Source organism: Lacerta agilis, chromosome 7 (assembly GCF_009819535.1).
Source record: "Lacerta agilis isolate rLacAgi1 chromosome 7, rLacAgi1.pri, whole genome shotgun sequence".
Taxonomy (NCBI): Eukaryota; Metazoa; Chordata; class Lepidosauria; order Squamata; family Lacertidae; genus Lacerta; species Lacerta agilis.
The window spans coordinates 66,660,589-66,680,827 of record NC_046318.1 but is presented as its reverse complement, the minus strand read 5'-3'; the positions used below and the strand labels follow the sequence as shown (position 1 = coordinate 66,680,827).

General features: G+C 43.6%; 1 protein-coding gene across 2 annotated transcripts in view; it reads right to left on the bottom strand.

Moving 5' to 3' along the window:
• OXR1 (oxidation resistance 1) overlaps window positions 1-9,254 on the bottom strand; it is a 230,994-nt gene extending 221,740 nt beyond the window's left edge. Inside the window, exon 1 of one of the 2 annotated variants that reach the window (XM_033155737.1) lies at window positions 8,999-9,254. The gene's annotated coding sequence lies outside the window, so the exon portion shown is untranslated. The remainder of the gene's footprint in view (window positions 1-8,998) is intronic. The other variant, XM_033155736.1, reaches the window with a different exon arrangement.
• Between the last annotated feature and the right edge of the window lie 10,985 nt (window positions 9,255-20,239).

Here is a 20,239-nt window from a genome sequence, read left to right as displayed (position 1 = left end):
TGGCAAGGAACTTTTCCCAGCTTGAATATTATTCCCTTACATATAACTTTCTGGGGGCCACATGCCACCTGTGAGAACAGCCGCTGAAACAGGGCAGGGCCAAAGCAACATACACACCCCATTCACAAATTCCCCACCATTCATATACATCAGCACACATCCCATTCATCTTCTTACTCAAATGCGCTCAGCACAAATAATCACAGTACTGGCATTGGCTCATCTACAATTTAGCTTGAAAACTTTTCAGCTGATATATCTGTGTCTTGGTGCAAACCTTCATGTTGCATCCTCATGGCTGTAATTCCATAAGGATGTTTGTCTCTCAGAAGCTTCCATAGTCTGTGTGATGAGCACAATTCTCAGAATGCTCATGGGAGAGAAAGGAGAAGTGGAAGGTGTTAAGTTAGCAAAGTGTGCTCTGCTCTGGTCTGGCATGCCCCCTTGTTAAAAACAAGCTATGAAATTCTAGTTCACAGCATTACAAAAGTCAGCTGTTTTTATCTACTGAAAATTTCTAGCCATGAGCAACCCTGAAGGGGGTGACGTTTGCTTTTGACAACACATTGCCACAAACTATCATGAATGCAATGTGAATATAGTAGAAAGAGTACTTTTATTTTAAGAAAAACAAAATCTCTGCACTGAAAAAGTTTTGATGACAAAAATAGCTCACTATTCTGTTTATCCAAAGAATTGTTACAAAAGTAATGGAGATACAACACACAGTAGTCATCCGACATGGATGTGGACTGCTTTCCCTGGTGTCGTTTCACCATCGTTGCAATTTTCTGATGAAGACGTTCACCATGCTCATCGCTAACGATACCACAGTTGTTGAGGAAGAAATCCAAATGGGAATGGGAAAGCTGTTAGAAACTGGCTACCAATATAATACTTTCATGCATCTGTTTCCATGATTAAGCTCTGTAACTTTGCACACTTAGAATAGATCAGGGGTCAGCAAACTTTTTCAGCAGGGGGCTGGTCCACTGTCCCTCAGACCTTGTGGGGGACCGGATTATATTATTTTTTTGGGGGGGGATGAACAAATTCCTATGCCCCACAAATAACCCAGAGATGCATTTTAAATAAAAGGGCACATTCCACTCATGTAAAAACATGCTGATTTCCGGACCGTTCACGGGCCGGAGTGAGAAGGCGATTGGGCCGGATCCAGCCCCCGGGCCTTAGTTTGCCTACCCATGGAATAGATACTTCCAAAAATTATACAGTTACTTTCTGTAGTGAGGTCTTGTTTTTCTTCAAGGAATTCCCTTCAAAGGGGAGTGTTCTGTGACTCAGGTTCTCATACACTTTGTCTGAAAAGGGCTTAGTACTAGTACTCTGGCAAGTCAGGCAGTAAGTCAGCGAAAGGCAATGTGGGAAGGCAACGAACAAAGGAGAAAGAAATGGATTCTAAAACAATGCATCATTTTGCAAATGAAAGAAAGGCTAAAAGCATACACTGGAGTAGGATGTTTTTATTTGATTTAATATCTATATGCTGCTTTTCTGACAATTATGTTGAGCTCAACATGGCTCACAATAATAGGAACGCGTTAAGAATTAGCAAAGCAATTGATTAGAAATGTCTGCTGAGCATCAGCCCAATGCCAGTTGGCATCGTCCCTCTGGACTGGGGTTTCATTACCCAGTGCAGTGGCACGATCCCAGGCAGCGGCTTCTCTTAGTTTTAGCCACAAAGGAAGTGGGGCTGATGTCACTCAGCTGTGGATGGCACAAGTACTTCATTGGCCTGTGTGTACACCCCCCCCCACACACAAATTCCATAAGGGGGTCATGGGTCAACACAGAAAGCCCAGAACTAAATGCAAGTTGTATAATAAACTGTATAAAATAATACATATTTGAGTTTTATAAAAATGAATATGCCCAGTGCATGCTATTCACCCCCAGAACCTGTTCACACATCAACCTAAACACTGGAAGTAACAGCACACAGACTGCTTGGTGTCCAGTTAGATAGGATCTAACCTGAACAGTTTGCTTTGTATTTCTGCTGTGTAAAAGCTGGAAATTCGGGGAAAGGGAGGGGATATAGCAGATTAAGGGTACAAGAGGACCTACAGTCCCCTTATGGCTACACTCCCATATCTAAGTAATTTCAGAAACATGCTAATGTTTCCTTTAATTGCTTAGAATTGGTCTGTATGTACCATGACGGTCCCCAGTTTGTGCTGGTTCCAGTGAAACAGTTTCATTCTCAGAAATAGCCTATATACTCAGCCTTTGCTCACTCAGTTTCACAATGATTTCTGCTTCTCTGCAGTGACTAATATCTATACCCACGGACTTTCAAAGGCCTCCTTCAGGGGTTCTTACGTATGTAATGTGTGTTAAGGAAACACATGGGGGTGCAAGGAGACTGAGCATGATAGCATCTCCTCTCTGCTTTCTCCACCCTCTGCAAGTTCATCCATGAGCTGGAAGGGAGATCCATGATTTAGGGAAAAGCAGGGTTCCTTAAGTAGAGGAACCTCCTTGCATCAGAAGCTTACTCTCCAACTCGTGGAGTGTGACAAAAGCAATGAGCGCATGGCACCCATGTACTTGTTCCCACAGCCTGCCCCCCACCCCCACCCACTCACAATTTCTTGACACAGAGTGCATAAGCCTGAAGAGGAATCAACTCAGGTCTTGATTTCAGAAAAGCCATTCATTTTGTATATTACCATGTTTATCGTTGCGACAGGGAAGGTTTACTTACAATTGGAGGAGCCAGCAGGGATTGTGTTAAATTAGGCGATTTTATTTCACTATAACAGCATTAACTAAAGTGGCTTTTCTTGGAAATTAATTGTAAAAAATGTTGGCACCTTCGTCTCTAGATACATAAGTTCACATAAATCTTTCATTCAACAGAAAACACGTTGTTGGTGGGAAAAATGAAGGGCCTAGCTAATCTGATGTAAAAGCTATATGATTATATAGCAGTAAATGTGTTTTGCCATTAGTGGCAAACATTTTAAAGGGTGGGGAAGAATTCTCACACAGGAAATAAACCTACATCTTAGGTCAGGCTTCCTCAACCTCGGCTCTCCAGATGTTTTTGGCCTACAACTCCCATGATCCCTAGCTAGCAGGACCAGTGGTCAGGGATGATGGGAACTGTAGTCTCAAAACATCTGGAGGGCCGAGGTTGAGGAAGCCTGTCTTAGGTCATACCACTCCAGGTTGTGGGGGTGGCACAGCTCACCTGACTGAATTCACCCCACATGCAAAAATGATCCCTCTGCTCCGAAATTCAGATCAGGAGGAAAGTTTCTTATCTATCATGTCTGGCATGGGGTTGGACTGGATGGCCCTTGTGGTCTCTTCCAACTCTATGATTCTATGACTCCTAAAGTGGTATCATACCATTTGAAACATCCATGCCTACCGCGAAGAATCCTTGGGTACGTTACTTTGTTAGGGGTTCTGGGAGTTGTTAAGAGAGCTCTATTCCTCTCACAAAGCTACAGTTCCCACGGTGGTTTAACAAACAATCCCTCTTCCTAGGATATGTTTGATGAGATCCTTTAATGGGCTGTGACACACACCTACCCCCTTCAAGCTACCTGGAGCACTGCAGAGACCAGTACCTGTGACAGAGATTGCAACAGCCCACAGCCCCCTTTGCCCTGGTTACAAACTGTAATAATACAGATGCAGTTACTGTCAGAAATAAATCAAGGCGACCTTCTTAGTAACAGAAGTCTGGTTGTTTTGTATTTAAGTCATCCAATCCACAGCTCCATCTTTTCAATCCAGTACTAGGAATGCTCTATAATAAATAGTTATAGAGTGCTAATGCCCCCTTATTTTATTTTATTTTAAAAGAAACATTGTGAGAATGAAACTAAAATAATGGTTTAAATCAAAGGAGTGTGCGTGTAGAGCTTCACTCAAAACGTAAGCGTTCATAGAAGCAGAAAAATTAGAGTTAGGTTTGACAGACTGTGTAGGAGGAAACCTATGCATGAGCAAGATTTTCACAGGTAATTGGCACCTAAAATATCAGCTATTCTCTCATATGAACGGAGGACTTAGATATTATCAAAATCAAGTTCAAATGAGTAAGAGCAATACTAGTGTAGTAGCTAAACATTCCCACAGGCGTGAGGGAATCTATTGAGAACATAAACATTTTTTATTGTTTCCAGGGTAGCTAGATTTAAAGCCCCATGACACCCTGGACTGCAACCTGTAGAAGCAATTTTTATTCATTAAGGTTTATGAAGACTTCAGGTTCCATAGGGCAGCACAACCAGCAAGCTAATTGAAAGAGGATTTAATGGGGGCTGTTAACTCTCAAGAGTCAACATAGCACCTGTTATTGTATTATTTTACGAGAAGCATCCATTTAAGCTGCCAGAATCACGTAAGGTAAAGGTAAAGGGACCCCTGACCGTTAGGTCCAGTCGCCGACGACTCTGGGGATGTGGCGCTCATCTCGCTTTACTGGCCGAGGGAGCTGGTGTACAGCTTCTGGGTCATGTGGCCAGCATGACTAAGTCGTTTCTGGCAAACCACAGCAGCGCACAGAAACGCCGTTTACCTTCCCGCCGGAGCGATACCTATTTATCTACTTGCACTTTGACATGCTTTCGAACTGCTAGGTTGGCAGGAGCAGGGACTGAGCAACGGGAGCTCACCTCGTCACAGGGATTCGAACCGCCGACCTTCTGATCAGCAAGCCCTAGGCTCAACGGTTTAGACCACAGCGCCACCCGTGTCCTTCCAGAATCATGTACGTTCACCTAATTAAGGAACATTACTGAAACTGTTGCACCCATGCCTCTTTTTCCATTGAAGAGGACACAATTTTCTTCTTGTTCATGGTAAAGGACCCCTGGATGGTTAAGTCCAGTCAAACTTGACTATGGGGTGTGGCGCTCATCTTGCTTCAGGCTGAGGCAGCCCATGGTTTGTCATTTACAAGCATAATAATATTCCTGAGATAAATGGAGACGTTTTTAAAAAGAAGTTACATCAAAAAGAGTCTGATTGGATTTATAGGTTTGGTTCTCTAGCTCCTTCAGGCCTTAATCTCTATACTGATTATAGTTCCTTTTTGTAACCTAGCTTTACATATGTATTTAGATTTTGTACCTTGAATCCCTTGTATTGTGGTCATGCTATATTGTTCTGCCCCTTTAAATGTTTCTTAGCCTTCATATATTTAACCCTGAGAAATCTACAGTTTGTATCAGCTTTTGCCGACCTTGAAGGATGAATGCAACGCTGGAGCTTTTTAGCCATTGTTTAAGTCTCTTGTTTGTTGCCTCTATTGGTGAGTACTAAGAATAATATTTTAGTTTGTTACATGGAATGATGACAGAGTGTATTATTGTTATTGTTATTGAAGACAGAGCTGGAGAAGAAACTGGAGTCTCACCAGTGAAACGGGAAGACTTTCAGCTAGCAATCCGTCGGACAGACAAGGACAACCAAGGAACTTTGCTTTATACATCATATTCATGAATATTTACTTTATACTCACCTGGAATATATAGGATTCCTAAGTGAACTTTTGCACTTTAGTGTCGATAATCCCTGGAATGTATGCATCAGGCTATAGCCATTGAATTGATAATTTTTATCTCCATTTACACTTTTTTAAATAATATATTCAATATCTTTCATTGTTGTTTTTCGCGGTTTTCTGTTTGTTTTGTGTTTGGTTATAATTTCCATGATTGTCTGTTTGCTATTGGATTCTCCAGGTTCCAACAGATTGCCCATCAATGTCATGAGCGCTGTGTGTCTAAATATTCCAGAGAGCTGGCGGTGGGGTGGGGGTGGGGGGGCAAAGTGCACAGACATACTGCTCTTCTCTGGAATGCCTCTGTCAATGCAAGTTGAGCCGCCAGTCTCTGCATTTCACGGGGATGTTTCCACGCTTCAACACTGTCTCCAAGTGAAGCGCATACACAGAGCCACATGAGTGAAGCACAGAGTCACATTTAGAAATGCCACTGGGATAGGAAGTTTTTTTAAAAAAAAGATCCCCTGCCTACATCTTCAAAGCCTGAGAAGCGAGTCAAGATATCCCCCCTCGAGTGTGACCTTTGCCACTATGCTTCCATACAGCTCAATGGCAGCAACTGGGAGCTGAAGCAAATCTCCCATGTGCAGTTTACCCACTTTCATATGCATGTTCCCATGTGGGAATTCCATTTTCATGTGACAGAAGCATGAGCTCTATTAAATGTAGCTCCTGTAAATCAAAAAAACGCTCAATATAAGCACCTGCTTATAGGAGGAGCAAGTGCTCTGAATAAGCCGGAGATCTCAAGCACAAGTAGAACTGGATCAAGTAGAACAATTGGGAGTTCCAAACAGGCATGTCTTCTTAATGCACAGTCCCAGCAAAGCAGCAAATGAAACATCCTGCAACTCTCTTTACAAAGAGCACATTACCATTAAATTGCTCTTTAATGAGACAGATACTTTAAGCATTACACACACAAAAAAACCCAAACATATTTCAAAGGTAAAAAGAGGATTCACTTCATTTTAAACCAGACATGCCATTCTTAATCAAAGACAACCACATTTTATAAAGAGGCTGTCAACCTTAGTTACTAAGTAATTACAGCCCAACAACAGGGGAGGAAAAAGCTTAATTTGCCTGGATAATGTATGCTATTTAACGTGATAGTGTATATCCGTTGAATGTTAATACTTTGTTTTTTTTAAAAAAAAGTTAAATGTTAACATCCCACGGCTATAGTTGGAAAACATATTTAACAGTTAATTAATCATGCAGTCACCACTATTAAATATGCAATGTTTATTTCCTGGCTGAAACAGCTCCATTTCATTACACTGACAAGCAAAGTGATGAGTTAATAACTATACTTCGACCCTCTCCCTGAACAAATTAGAAAAAAATACATTAAGTCATCCCCACTGAAAGTTTCAGGTTAACTCACCACCCAAGATGATGTGTTTATAACATCCCACACGTATATGTATGTATGTGTGTAATATATACATTTAAACATCTCTCTATTCTGCCCACCATTGCCCCCAGGTATCTGTTAATCTTATGCAGCGAAAACACTAAGACTTGTGGCATCCTAAAGACTAACAAATGAGTTGCAGCATAAGCTTTCGCAGGCTACAAGCCACTTTCTCAGATGCATTATCCTGTGTTGCAGGTATACTGTCAACATTACGTACACATATTTATTTATTTTTTGTAACTTCATTCAAATTCAAAGAGCTGTTTAATCCATCTTCCACTGTGCCATGTGTGACATCATGTTTGGCCTCTTCCCGCCGGAGTTTACTTCTCCCAAACAGCTTCAGTGCATTAACGATGCTAAAGTCTGCCTTCAGTAATGACAGCTATGGCACAATAGCATCACTGGTGTTGTCATCTCAGCAGATATGCATATTTCAAGAGGCTGCTCAATGGAGAAAGAATGAGCCCGGCACAGGAGTGCATTTCCAGTGGCAGAGCAAGGCACATTTCCTCTGGAGCAGCTCATCGGCAAAGCAGCCTCTCTCCGGGAGAACAGTAAAAAGAACCAAGGGACCGCTTAAGATGGCAAATGAATTAGGATTCAAAAAAAAGAAAAGACAAAACCACCACAACCCCCCCCCCCCCCAAAAAAAAAATTCTTGCAGACAGCTGGAGCATGCTAATTTCTTCTTAAGGGAATTAGGCTGGTTTGTGAATGGCAGCATTGGCTGAATATTAAGGGAGGAACGAGGGAAGGCAGACAACACCTGCATGTTCTCTCATTCGGAGGGGGGACGGACCTTGACATTTCCCCAAGAAAGCCATGAGAGAAAAAACCATGGCAGTGGAACACATGCTGCTGCTGCTGATGTCTCACCAAAAGGCTTTCCAGACACCCACAGGCTTCCAGCCTGGCAGAGATGTGCAAAAATAAACAAACACGAAGCCTCTGAGCCAAAATCAGAAGCTTCCTCCTTGTGCACACCGCCTCTGCAGTCCCAGCCTGACTCCCCAAACCCATCCTTGGAAGCACTGCTGACACACAGGTACAGTAAGCAGGGGGGGGGGCTGCCACACTCACTTCCCTGCAAAGGAAGCCAAAAAGTGGGCACCTCCGTGAGCCCATCCAGGTTGTGCTGGTGTTTTAGAAACATTTAAAAAAAAAAAGTGCAGGGCTGCTGATTTATACACTGCAGTGCATGGGTAGAAGTGTCAGTAATTCTTCCCTGCCTTTCACCCCTAAATTCTCTTGGTGCACCGTGCAAATGTGTGGGTTTGTGGGTTTAAACCAGCTTCAGTCTCCAAAAGGGGGAAAGAGAGAAAGAGTGCACAAGGACAAGAGCCATCACACTGCAAAAGCCCCTTTCTCTCCATCCTGGCCCCCTCGGTCAACCTCTCACCACTCAGCCAGACTGACTCTTCCCCTTAATGCCTAGCAAGTTCCCACTGCCCAAGCCTTCAATTCAGATCCGCACCATTAATCCGCTTCAGTCCTGGGTTCTAATCCTGGCCCATTCTGCTTCTGCCCCGATTCTCCCCTTGGCCCGCCGTCCTACATCCCTTCCTCTGCCCTTTTCCCATTAGAGTCCCATCTCTCTCTCTCTCTCTCTCTCTCTCTCTCTCTCTGTCCATCCGTCCCGAGTCCCCTCCATCGCTTCCTCCCGGCAGGAAAGGAAAGGACGGCGGCAGGATAGGGAGTTTTCTCCTCCACCTCTTCCTCTTCCTCCTCCTCCTCCTCCTCCCTGACTAAATAATATATATATTAAAAAAACAACCTGTCCAGCCCAGACCTGAAGGAAATTATCAACCCCGCGCTACCGTCGCAAGGAAGCATCAGGAAGGACGCTCCGAGCGAGCGCCCCTGTCCCGAGGAAGCAGCCAGCAGCCGGGGCATTGCTGCGCCCTGCGGATTGGAGAGCTGGCGGCCGGCTCCCCGTCCATTGCGCGCCGGGAGCTTCGGGGACTGCAGGGCATCAGAAAGGCAGGATGGAGGGACCCTGAAGAAGCAGAGAAGAAACTTACTTGCCAGGAGGAGGAGGAGGCGGGAAAGAGCGGGCTGCGCTCGCCGCGGCTGCTTCACTGCGTCCTGCAGAGCATGGCGCAATCGCTCGCTCTTTCGCTCGCCGGGCGCCGCCAGCCAGTCAGAGCGAGCGCGCGAGCATACGGCGGGCCAGCTCCTTCGCGGTGAATGGGATGAGCCGAGCGCGCAGCCGGGGCTCCGGAGCCGCCGAGCAACATTCAGGCATGCTCAGTCGGCTGACCTTCTCGGTGTGGGAAGTACCACTGCGAGAGGAAGACGGGGAAACAGGGGGAGGGAGGAGGGAGAGCAGGAGGAGAGGTGAAATGGATGCTACCATCAGAGAGAGAGGCGAGCTAAAAATAGACGCAGGCGAAGATGGGTGGGAGGAGAACGAGAACAGCTGGAGCTTAAAGAGGCAGGAGCCGGTCTGAAGGAGCGCGTCTCTCTCTCTCTCTCTGGGTTATGAAGCCAAGGCCCATGTGGCGGGGAGGGGAGGGGGGGCGGCGGGGTAGCCTACAAATGGGACACTCACAGCGACCTCCTGCAAGGGGTGTTAGGGAAATCGTCTCCCCAAGTGCTTAAATCGAATAATTACCCCCCCACACACACACACACTCTTTCTCTGTCTGTTACGCAATATCTTTCCTCCCTTTATTTAAACAGAAAAGGGGCTTTAGAGGCCATAGGTATTTCCTACTAACAACATGCATTAGCACTAAGTATTAGCAGCTCACTAGAACATCTGAAGCTCACAGGCACATAGCAAGCTGCCTAGTCACACTGTCGGGGCATCGATCCCAATATTGTCTGCACTGACTGACAGAGGCTCTCCAGGGTTTCAGATACAGGTGGAGATGTCAGGGATTGAACCCCAGGACATTCTGCGTGCAAAAGTAGATGCACTCGGCACTCGTGCTTTGCTACACACAGTTGTCACGGCACAGTTAATCCCCTGCCTTTGCTCGCGTTCAGCCCAGGCAAGGTTTGAATTGTGTGCTTAATACCCCAGTCTTAAACCTCTTACATGGAAGGAACGGCCTTTGCAAATCATGAGCTTTTTTGGTGCAGATGTCGTTCATTTGTCGGAACGGGCAACCTTTCGCAGCTGCGATATTTTGGTCATTGGGAAAGGCGATTCCAACCCTCATTTTGCGAATGTCACATGCCCATAACAGGTGGTGGTGGTGGTGGTGATGCTGCTGCAGCATAGATCTTTGTGTGGTGCTGTTATTATTTGTTGAATTTGTTAAGTTGCTTTTATCTTGCCCAGGGCGACCCAAAGCAACTTGAAACCACTGGCGGAGCTTCATGCTCCGGCAAGGGGGGGGGGGGCGGGAGGCGGAGAGCAGGCGGAGGCGGGGCTGGACGTGTCGCGGGGATGGCTCCCAGCACTGGCAGGGGGCGCAGCCGTGATGGCACCCCGCCGGGATCAAGCTGTCAGGGGGGTGCACTCCCCCCCCGCACTCCTCTTCCTCCACCAGTGCTTGAAACCAACCAACCAACAGACAAAACCCTCCACATAGACACATTAAAACTAAGGGGAGAAAGAAATTCATTAAAAACACCCTCTGCTTCTTCTCATGGCCACCCTGACCACAGATAACAATGGCACAGAAAGTAGCGGGGCCTTTGGATGTTCACTATGTGACAACAGGACATATCAGGTGCACAAGATGGAGCCAGCCAAAGGATCACGGCCCCATGGTAGGAACTTGCTCTACAACTGTGCTCCATAAACAACAAATGGCAGGCACCAGTCACAATCTGCAAATTGTAAAGTCCAGTGGACTACTAATACTATCTTCTTGAGATGCCACTATAACATAATCTTAATTTCATCTGCCCAAAGATGTCATAAAATATTTTTTTTTTGAAAATTAAATACTTTATTGAATTTCAATTCTTACATCCACCAATATTTCCAACATTCTGTACATACTTTCCATTTGTACTTTCCATTTGTACATTTATACATATTTTACAGGTTAGATTCCACTATATAATTTAATAAACTAAAGAAATCAAAAGTATTCCCTTTGTGGTTGTCTCTTTTTCCTTACTTCGTCTTACACCCCATAATAGAAAAGAAGTACTACCAATAGTAAATACCATGGAAATATATAACTACACATATTATCTTTTTTTATCCTTTAACAAAAAACATGCTAAATGAGAAAAGAAAAAAAAAGGAGAAAGAAGGAAAGAAAAGAAAAAGAAAAAAAAAGGAAAAAGAGAAAAAAGGGGGGGAACAAAAGAAAGAAGAAAAAAAACAACAACCACAACAACAACGTATCATAACATAAAAGCTAAAAAGGGAGAGAAAAAAAACAAGAAAAAAAAAACAGTAACATTCAAAAATTAATCCCTTAATTTAAACTTCCCATCCTATCCCTATGAACAGTCTTTTCGTCATTATGAATGTGCTCAACACTGCTATGTTATCTTTTACCTCCATTTCAGAACATTTCAGTTTCTACTTTTAGCCATATCATATGTTACACTCCCACTACACTCCAGAGTCACTCAAAGGCCGCCATAGACTTTATACCGTTGTTGATGTTTTGCAGATACCTTCTATATTTCTCCCATTTTATCACAAAGGCTTGTCTGTTGTGTCCTCTTAAGGAGTTGGTCAGATGGGCCATCTCAGCGTATTCCTGTAATTTAATTTGCCACTCCTTTATGTCCGGCGCGTTCTCACCCTTCCAGTTCTGCGCTATCAAACTTCGCGCAGCCGCAGACGCGTATAAAAAAATGTCTTTTAGTTTCTCTGGGATTTCGTTACCTGTGATGCTAAGTAGGAAGGCCTCTGGTTTTTTACAAAATGTCAAACCCAGATGTCATAAAATAGGTGGTCCAGCTGAATGACCTCCTAGGGTTCCTTCCATTGCTGAGAACATAAGGCAACCCTGTGGATCAGGCCCACTGCCCATCTAGTCTTGCATTCTGTCCAACCAAATGCCTGTGAGAAGCCCAGCAGCTGGACACGAGCCCAACAGCACTCTGTCCGCCAGATTCCCAGCAACTGGTATCCAGAGGCACAACGTCTCATGACTGTGGAGGCAGAATGTAATAATCACAGCTAGTAACCACTGATAATGCGATACTGTGATAAAAGTTATTTAGTGCTTTTCTTCTAGGAAAAAAGGTGCTGGTACTACATACACTTGAGTACCCCCCGGGGGGGAAGCATTGGGTGCTTCCAGGAGGCAACTAGCTGGCCACCTTCAGAACAGATTGTGGACTAGATGCACCTGATCCAGCAGGGCTCTTCCGTTGTGATTGTAACCAGGAAAACCACTTCAACTAAAGCATCCATGACAGATGGTCACCCAGTCTCTGCTTAAAAACCTCCAATGAGGACTCCCAAGGGAGTCTGTTCTACTTCAAACTGCTCTTACTGCCAGAAAGTTCTTCCTAACGTTTAGCTGGAATCTCCTTTCTTGTAACTTGAAGCCATTGGTTCGAGTCCTACCCTCCAGAGCAGGATTAAACAAGCTTTATTCCTCTTCCATGTGACAGCCCTTTAGATATCTGAAGATGGCTATCATACGTATCCTCTCAGTCTCCCTTTCTCCAGGCTAAACATACCCAGCTGCTTCAACTGCTCCCCATAAGGCTTGGTTTCCAGACCCTTGATCATCTTGGTCACCCTCCTCTGCACATGTTCCAGCTTGCTAACATCCATCTTAAATAGTGGTGCCCAGAACTGGACACAAGACTCCAGGTGTGGTCTGACCAAGGCAGAATAGAGTGATACTATTACTTCTTTTGACTGGGACTTCTGTTGATGCAGCCTAGAATAACATTAGCTTTTTTTGCTGCTGCATCACACTGTGGACTCATTGTGGTCCACTAAGACCCCTAGATCCTTTCATATGTACTACTGGTAAGTCAGGTGTCCCCCATATTCGCTTGAGAAGTGAACACTGGTTTGGCTACACTTGCTTTGGGATATCTCTTGGGAGATTCATTGATTGCTCTCTGCAGATGAACCACATTTGCTAGGAAATGTTCTGAAAAGGGATTGCCCTTTCGGAGGAGGATACATGTGTTTAAGTCCTGCTTTCAGGCTTCCCATAGGCATCTAGTTGACTACTGTGAAAACAGGGTGCTGGACTAGATAAGCCATTGGCATGATCCAGGAGGCTCTTCTTGTCTTCTTTTTGCCTCTACCTTTGTCCTTAAGCTGTGTGCATAAACAGCAGTTTTTGGGGAAAGGCAAAAGGTAGAGAACAGAGTTGAATTAGTGCTGCAAGCGTCAAAGGGTGCGAACTCTTCCCTGCCAGACCTGATGTGGGAGTAGCAGACTTTGGAGTCTTTAAACCATGTGTGACTTATACATTTGTAAATAACAGAAAATACTACAAGAAGCTTCCTGTGACCTCATTCCAAAGGACACAAGCCAGTTGAATACTGAACCCTGAAGCTTCTTACTACTCCTAGAACTGGGGAACTCATAACAACAGACTTAGCTTCGTCAGCCCAAGAGTTGCTGTGTTTCTGCATAACTGGGGGGGGGGGACACTTTCTCTTGGGTGTCTATCACAGTCCTTGAAATCTACTGGAAAAATGCTCTTGGAAACAGCATCTGTGTACCAAGTCAGGCCTCGCCAAGGACATGTAGAGTGGCATTTTCAATGTTAACTCCCAGATTGCAGAACACTTTCTTTTCTAAGCTCATATGGATAACCTCCATGCCCTTGGTATACTTCCACAAGTCATTTTGGTAAGAGCTGTTTTTTTAATGGCCAGAGACAAGAGGAATGGCTTGTATTTTTAGTTAATTGCAGTTTAAATTGCAACATTTTATGGTTTGGGTTTTATTTATTGATGCATTGTGCTGCTTTTTGAGCACTGGGTCAGCAGCTTTCTGATTCCAGAAAGAACAGAACAATTATTCACCATCAGAGCATGGCTAGAATACTAAGGCATGCTTGCAACCAACAGGACACAGAAGGCAATTCAGGTTCAGGTCTGACTGCTCTGCTCTCTTTGTTAAAAGTATCAAGGAGTGATGTGATGCAAAAGATGTTTCTTTTGCTTGCTGCCCTGAAAAGAGGTGCCTCCAATCTGAGTAGACTATACTAAGGTAGAGGGAGAAATCTCTTAATATGAAGGAGCTTGCCTATGTTATCTTATAATAACTCTAAGATGGAAGTAAAGTTTTCGTTTTCTAGATGCCCCAAAGTCACTTGTCAGATCTCTTGTACGCTGAACAAAGAAGACACTTCAAAATCACCCTTGAAATGCTGCAATGAAATTCTTGGGCTTTCAAGCTAGACTCCAATCATCCCAATTCATTGTTCACGGAGGACATGATGGGCGCATCACGAAGTACCTGAAAATTGAGCCTATTCTCGGTTTTCTTCCGAAAGTCTAGACATTGTAAAGCTGTGTGCTCTGGTGTAGCATATTGAGTTCTGCCTGGAAAGTTTTGGTTGGCGAGGGTTTGAAGGTGGGGGTGGTTTTTTTATTTTGTATCTAGTTGGCAAGTAAACTGCTGTGGGTTGCTGCTGCTGCTTTGGAAACTGTATTACCTTTACTGTAATGTTTTCAGCACCTGCTAAAAACTTTACTAATTGCTTTAAAACTGCTGGTTTTAATCACATTTTATGCCTAACTGTTTTCAAAGTTTAATCGTGTCTGTATTTTTACTGAATATACGATATAGTTATATGTAAAAACAAAATTAAAAAATTCCTTCTAGTAGCACTTTAAGAGACCAACTAAGTTTGTTCTTGGTATGAGCTTTCGTGTGCATGAAAAGCTCATACCAAGAACAAACTTAGTTGGTCTCTAAGGTGCTACTAGAAGGATTTTTTATTTTTTATTTTTTTGACTATGGCAGACCAACACGGCTACCCACCTGTAACTATAGTTATATGTAAACCACTTATGTTTTTGTTGATTAAGCAGTATATAAATCTTGTTAAATAAACAAATGAACCATGGAATAGTTCTGTGCTTTCATAATAGCATTCATGGCTATAGAGTGAATTGATGCAATTAGCCAGCTTTTAAAAGGTGATGGAGCCATATAGCCTTGGTAGCTATATGAAACCTCCAGTTTCATAGGTGGCATAGCACCCAATACCCTATTGGTGGAAAAGCAAAAGCAGAAGAGGACTATTGCCTTCATCTTCTACTTGAGGGTTTCCTAGAGGCATGTGTTTCAGGAAGAAGGGTGTTTCTTTCAGACTAGCTGGATTCCTGGATATGCTCTTAAACTAGCACTGTTTCCATTCATGCTTGCCCCACACTGTCAACCCATACATTTGGTAATGAATGTATATTTCTAAAGGCTACACAAGTCTTCTGTGCTCTTTCTCACACAAGGGAACAAATATTGATCTGAAGCTTTCTACCATTTTTTTTTTTAAAAAGCCTATTTCTTTCAAGGCAGTATTCTAGCAAAAACAACACAATGCTAAACTATCTTTAAATGTCAAGAGGCGTAGCCGAGCAAGTCTCCAGGAGCAAGAAAAGCCCTATGGCTTCTTAAATACTCACATTTATTGTGGCATAAGCATTCTTGGATCAGAGCTCCATCTAATTTCAAATGTTCATGCTGGGTATTATGTAGCCAAATCAGCACCACCCTGCTGTTGGGTGTCAGCAGGCAGGCTTACGAGAAGCCCACCTTCTGCAGAATTACAAAAACAAAAAACCCCAGCCTTTCAAAATCCTTAACATGGGGGAAACCTCAGATACAGCTGAAGGGTTGCTGAGCATGCTCACTGGCTGTGGAATGTTGACTGCCTCTTGGGAGATGGGGGAACACAATGGTGAGGACTAGTATCCTGAAGAGCAGGCATAGGCAAACTCAGCCCTCCAGATGTTTGGGGACTACAACTCCCATCATTCCTGACCATTGGTCCTATTAGTTAGGGGTGATGGGAGTTGTAGTCCCAAAACATCTGGAGGGCCGAGTTTGCCTATGTCTGCTGAAGAGCAACACTCCACATTGCAACATTTGCAGGTCCCAGTTGGGTGTGGGAGGATGTGTGTTGTGTCCTTTCCCTCTCAAGAACCACTGAGCAAAACCTACATATCTATTTCCACATATGCTACATGGATTTATGTATTTCTCTTCCTGTATGCATCTGGTAGGCCACTGTGAAAACAAGATGGCAGACTTGATGTGCCACTGGCTTGATTCAACAGCCTCGCCTTACATCTGATTTTTCCTGACAGTGATTCCAACAGTGCTCAGGTTTTTTTTTGAGGAAGAAGGAACAGGGACCAAGTCCCTCCATTAAAAAAAATTCTAAACCTTGCTTCCAGGTTTCTCAAACCCGTATTTAAGTTGTCTGTCAGAAAACATAAAAGGGCCATGATTGTATTCCCTTATTAATTTCAGCACTGGTTCCCAGTGTAAAAACCAACATGAAGTTCTGATAGACGTGTAGCCCCAACTTTGATCCTAACAAAGGAACAGTTTGGAAATACTGAAATGCTTAAGACTGAAGAATAATAAGGGAATAATCCTACTTCAATTTGACAGGCTACAATGGTTATATAAGTTTTAAAGTTTCACTATCAATATTCATCAAGTGTGGCTAAAGGAAGTCTCTCGAGGCATGACAAAAATAGAAAAGTTCCATCCAGTCTTAACTCGTGACTGCCCAAATCCTGCAACTTATGCCACACTTGGAGCAGAAGTGGACCACAGAGATCACAGTCCTTACCCTTCATTGTTATGACCACAGCTCAGAAGTCCAAAAAGCTTTGATAGTTGAATGTCCTCCTCAAGGACAAGTCAATAGAAGACTCCAATGAATCTGCTTCCTTCACCTCCACTCAATCGGGCGGATGACACAATGTTCCATATGGCATCATCTCCTCCTCCATCACACAATAGATAACTAACTTTTTAAATTCACTGACACAGCATGTGATGATGACGTCTAGCTTTGCTGGATTTTAAGAAAGCATTAGACTAGTGCATGGAAGGTTACCTCTTGTTGGAGAAATATCTCAAAGAGTCTGCATTCATCAGGAACTGCTTGCAAACAGAATGCTGAGCTAGCCTTCTAGCAGATTTTTTTAAAAAGAGTAGCATTAGAATTTCTGGAAGAGAACATTTTCACATGGTGCAAAAAGGCACCCCACCCTTATAAAATAATAGGTTCATTCAGACTTAGGGAGAACATTCCAAAAATGGGGTGCATCACTGTGACGGCCTAACCTCTGGTCAGTACCCATGAGCACTGCTAAATTCATACGCACCCTCTCCATGCTCCCATGACTCCTAATATTTCATTCTATTCAACTCATTAAAAGACACATACAAATAATGCCCATGGCAGCAACTCCCTTCTGAAGGTTCCTCAAGCTGGAGGTAGGGCAACACAGGTGAAACCAACCACCCTGACAGCAAACAGGATGTCTTTCCCTGGAAACAGCTCCCTTATGAAGGCTCTAGAGCTGGAGGCTAAGGCAAGGCAGGTGGGAAAAGCCATTACCTGCTGGCCCTCTGTTGCTCTGTTGGTGGCTCTGCAGCCACCTGACTCACCACGATTGGGAACAGATGGACTAGATTGATATTTGATATGATCCACTTAAGTTCTTAAAAAGTTGGTAATCATTTACTAAATCCTCCGTGTCAACATTACTCAATGGACTGGGAATAAATATATTTGCCCCTCCAAAGGGACAACGGCCTATTTAATAATCTACTAAAAAGATTTGTTAAAATAACCCTTTTGTATTTTCTGCGCAAATAACACCCTAAAAATATTATAGTGAAGGTCTTCTGAATTAATAAAGCATCCATTTTGTAACACCCACCCAGGGGGCTTTTAAGATTACATTTGGAAAGCAGGTGTTGCAAGATGCAGTCTCTCCCAAGTACTGCCGTAGCACTTTGCCTATCAATATTGTTGGGGTTGTTTTCTATGGTCAACTAAAAGTCACTTTACTTCAATGTTCTGTGGGTTGGATACAGGATGCAACAGACTTGAAACGGTATGGCCTGGCAATAGACACAATGCACAGGAAGCCTGTTTACTTGATTGATAGGATGAGTCTGGAAGGATAAGGATCGTTTCTGTTGGGAGTCATGGCACAAAAATTGTAGGGCATATTATACCTTGTCTTTTTTTCCTCACTGACTTGGAATATGTTGCTGACTTTAAATATGAAAACAAATGAAGTTGAAAACTAATGAAGAGCCAAATGCAGCCCCTTCTCAGATTCCCTTTCTCTGCACATAACTTCAGAAATATCACGCTAACATAGGGAGTGCACTGTTGTGAAGAGATGTGCCTTATTTCATAACATGCAGAAGCAGCATGTGAGATGTAGGTCAGGGCCAGGTCACAGCTGTGGGCTGAACTTAATTGTTAGATGCTGGGAATTTCTTCCAGAATATCAGCCTTCACTGAACACTCAAAAGATACTGCTTTTTCTATACTAATACTACTCCCCATAGGAAAAGAGGAGGAGGGGTACATTCTGGTAGCATAGGGCAGAGGCTGGAAGCTTGTGGCCAACCAACTAGAGGGTGTTAGGTTCCAAATCCTTATCAGCCCCTTCCAACATGCCCAGTGCTCAATTTTTTAAAAATACTACTAATGGTTTAAAAAAAATAAAAAAATACTACTACACATTTCCAAAGGAATTTCAAAGCAGTGTACAACCTGTCTTAATAATAAAACAGAACATTGCAAGATATCAAAATAAAGCATTGCAAACGAGAAATCAGATACCAATGCAGTAATGATCCACATTTAAAAAACAACAACAGCATAATCAACAGGAAAACAGCATCTTAAGCATTAAAAAGGAAACGTTGCAAATAGAAATCAAAGATAAATGCAAAAACAGTTCTACATCTACACATAATTAATGACAAAGCAAAATAAATGGAATAGAAGCTGTGTCCACAGTTGAACAGCCCTATGGCTTCTTAAATACTCACACATTTATTGTGGCATAAGCATTCTTGGCTCAGAGTTTAAGCATAATTTACAACCAGCTCATTCTCTCAACCTCCATCTAGGACAACACAGTATTATGCAAACAGCAACATAACCCACCCACGTTAGAGCCAAATTCTACACCAGTTCAGTGAGTAGAATTAAGCAACTTTAGAACACAGGAACAGTTGCAGGTTCAACTCTCACTGTGGCCAGCAAAACCCACACACAGTTCCTGTTATCAGCCAATAGTACAGGGGGCCCCAAACTAAGATCCGGGGGCCGGATGCGGCCCAATCACCTTCTAAATCCGGCCCTCAGACAGTCCAGGAATCAGCGTGTTTTTACATGAGTAGAATGTTTCCTTTTATTTAAAATGCATCTCTGGGTTATTTGTGGGGCCTGCCTGGTGTTTTTACATGAGCAGAATGTTTCCTTTTATTTAAAATGCATCTCTGGGTTATTTGTGGGGCCTGCCTGGTGTTTTTACATGAGCAGAATGTGTGCTTTTATTTAAAATGCATCTCTGGGTTATTTGTGGGGCCTGCCTGGTGTTTTTACATGAGCAGAATGTGTGCTTTTATTTAAAATGCATCTCTGGGTTATTTGTGGGGCATATGAATTTGTTCATTTCCCCCCCCCCAAAAAAAAAGCATAGTCCGGTCCCCCACAAGGTCCGAGGGACAGTGGACCGGCCCCCTGCTGAAAAAGTTTGCTGACCCCTGCAATAGTACATCACTTACTGTGTCCTCTATTTTTCCTACCAGAGAATGAACATCAAAAATACAAAATTAAATATGGTGACCCCAAAGGGGCCAATGCCAGAGGCACCCTGCCATGATCCAGGGGCACTGTTCTCTGGGCTGCGAGTTGGAATGCCAGTCTCTCCTGCTCCTTCTCCAGAATCAGCTCTGTCTCACTCAGCAACAGTGTCCTGGCTGGCAGGGCAACTGGAAAGAGGGCGGGGGCAGACAAGTGAAATGGCTTCTCCCTTGTCCTAGGGGTTCTTGCCAGCAGCAACAGCCAGACAAAACAGGCTGACATCTTCTCAGTGGCCCTCTTGTCTGGTCCATGGGTTGGAACACCAGTCAACTGGCAGCAGGTGTTTCCACTTTCCTTCTCCTCAGCTCTGACTCAAGCAACAGCATCTTGTAAACCAACAACAACGGGGGCAGCATACAATGTAGTCTCCCTGGCCCTGGCCTAAGGATCATGCAAAGTCCCACTGTTAACATACAATGGCTTTGGCCCAGCGTCCATTTATGCTTATCTGCTTCATAAAAATTATATTCCATTTGATTGTTAAACAAACAAACAAAC